The following is a 2,694-nucleotide window of genomic DNA, read 5'->3' as shown; positions in this document are numbered from 1 at the left end:
AACTGCTGCCGATCCGCAGTGCCAAATCCGCTGCGGATCCGCAGACGAATCTGCAACGTGTGCACCTACCCTGAAAGCTCGCAGGGCATTTGAATTTATCAAGATGACATCTACTGTAGATCGGCCTCCTGAGGAACAGTGATAAGGAGAAACGAGTCGAGGAAGTGACTACAGCATCATATTGATAAGTACAATTTTCAGTTTAGCCTTATCTGCCTAGCCTAAAGGCCCCGTCACACATAACGACTCACCAGCAATCCCGACAACTATATCAATGTGTCACGATCGCTAGTGAGCATTATCTTATCTACCACCATGAATTTTAATTCTATGTTTTAAAATAAAGCTTTCAAGATTTTATTCAGTTGCCGACACTTGGAATCTTTTTTAACCTTTTGACTAGGATATCTATGAGCAGCAGATGTTAAGGGCCTTTCTCACATAGTGAGATCGCTAGCGATATCTCTAAAGCGTCACCGATTTTGTGACACAACAGCGATATCGCTAGCGATCTCGCTTTGTGTGACACGTACCTGCGACCAGCCCCCCTGCTGGATATCGCTGATCGCTCTCGAATGTCCTGGGCCATTTTTTCCTCGTTGGCGTCCCGCTGGCACAGACTAGTGACGCATGGACGCAGGCAGAAGTCGGCATCATCGCTGCAGTGTGACAGGTAAGAGTGACCGCCGACAGATCGCGTATCGCTGCTGCGTCGCTGGTGATCTCTGCCTGTGTGGCAGCTCACTAGCGACAATTTAGCGATGCACCAGCGATCCTGACCGGGTCGTATCGTTGTTGGGATCGCTGGTGTATTGCTAAATGTAACGGGACCCTAACGCTCATGATTGTTTTTCAGAGCTGCTTACCTCTTTGCAAAAAACTTTTCAGCTAAATAATCATTGAGGACAAGTTTAATATCTGAAAATGTCCAAGATTTCAGCTCTGAGAACAAATTAAGTCTTCCGTTATATAAGATGTCCATGATTTCACCAAATTCCCTCCTGTTCGGCAAACATTGAAGCAAACAACCTGAAAATAAAAATGTGAAGAAAAATTATTAAAGGGAACCTGTCACCAGAAAAATGCTATTAATCTGCAGATATGGGGTTAATCTGCAGGTTATTAGCGTTATTAACCTGCCCGGCGTTCCAGTGTCAGTCAAGGGGGTGGCGCCGGCACGGGTTCACTCACCGTTCTGAGTATACAGAGTGGCGGCAGTAACCATGCCCCCAACCCTGACTAATACAGGCTCTGCATTGGGTCTGGCTGTCAGGCAGAGAACGGGGCATGGTTACAGCCCTCGCTCGGTAAGTGAATCATCGTCGGCATCGCCTTTATGACTGACACCGGAACGATACCGGGGGGGATAAAATTAATTTTCTCCTGGAAGTTTTTGGCTAAGTGTGGGTATTGGGCAAGTTAACAGAGCTGTTAACCTGCAGATTAACTCCATATTTGCAGGTTAATAAGAGTTTTTTCTGGAGACAGGTTCCCTTTAACAACTTAACAGACATTAGTTAGGAATGTACTTTTAGTTAATTTAATTTAGGAAACCACAATAATATGGAAAAAAATATCAGTAAATTACAGAACTAGAAAATACAATTTCATCAACAATATACATAAGAGAAAAAAAAAAACATAAAATACTGCCATATCCATATATTTTCTAAATGGACCGACTTGGCATGTCACCCCACACATTTATCTCAGTGTAGGGCCAAAGTGCTCTATGTAAATCCTTCATATCACACCATGGTCTTGTCCCTTCACACTGTCAGCACATAATACATGCCTCCTAGGAAGATCTATGTATCTTAGTGATTACCAACTACAAAAATATTCAGAATTGAGAGTCCTCAGTGGTTGATACCTTTTAATGGCTAACTGAAAAGATGGTAGCAAATTGCAAGCTTTCGAGACTACTCAGGTCCCTTCATCAGGCATTGACTAATACAACATCTGAAGAATCACATATTTATACACAAAACAGCACAGAAATAATGCAATAGAAAAGACAAGTGACGCGAGGTAGAACTGTCATTGTGGGAAAGGGAGAAACACAAATATTGGACCAGTTCATAGATAAGGAGTACGGGTGTTTTATTGTCCTCTGATTGGGGTCTCCTAATGTGTTGTGATGCCCCCACAAGGACCTTCTGAATATTTTTCTTTCTACTGGCTAACACTGTACAAAGATATAAATCTTTCCTGTACCAACTACAAATACACTGATCCCATAGAGAGAGATGGAATACATAATATTAATAAACCATTGCATTCCTTGTAAATTTCCAGCCATGAAGACCTGAAATATTTACGACACTATTACGTGAAAAGTCCACAATACTAACATTTGTCAACATGTCGTTTTATCTTAGGGATTGTGAAATTCAGTGGAAGTTTATTTTGCACATTTTTCATTCCAAAGTAAGCCTTGTCTTCATTTTCCATGCTTTCTGTAGAAAAAGACAGAAAATAACAGTGTTAAGTTAGAATGCAGTGTACTTATACGTGTCTGCTATTATCATCTATAAAAAAGAAAATATCACAGGCAAATATGACAGGTGTGCAGAAAAGAAAAAAAAGCCAAACAGTATGTTTCCAGTATATGCAGTATTATGACTGAGGTGTCCTGCATATAGGCAAGACTTTACAGTTAGCTTAAAGGGAACCTGTCACTCGATTTATGCT

General features: G+C 41.4%; 1 protein-coding gene across 2 annotated transcripts in view; it reads right to left on the bottom strand.

Moving 5' to 3' along the window:
• Window positions 1–826: 826 nt before the first annotated feature.
• The window catches only part of PURG (purine rich element binding protein G), a 363,872-nt gene continuing 362,004 nt past the window's right edge, over window positions 827–2,694 (bottom strand). The window contains exons 3-4 of one of the 2 annotated variants that reach the window (XR_012219969.1): window positions 2,355–2,459; window positions 827–1,029 (exon numbers count right to left, since the gene is read on the bottom strand). The gene's annotated coding sequence lies outside the window, so the exon portion shown is untranslated. Of the gene's footprint in view, window positions 1,030–1,861; window positions 2,460–2,694 lie in introns of those variants that run through there. The other variant, XR_012219968.1, reaches the window with a different exon arrangement.

This window comes from Dendrobates tinctorius, unplaced genomic scaffold (assembly GCF_039654945.1).
Source record: "Dendrobates tinctorius isolate UK_male_01 unplaced genomic scaffold, ASM3965494v1 ptg000011l, whole genome shotgun sequence".
Classification (NCBI taxonomy): Eukaryota; Metazoa; Chordata; class Amphibia; order Anura; family Dendrobatidae; genus Dendrobates; species Dendrobates tinctorius.
The sequence above is the reverse complement of the archived record's forward strand: the minus strand, read 5'-3'. Positions and strand labels throughout refer to the sequence as shown.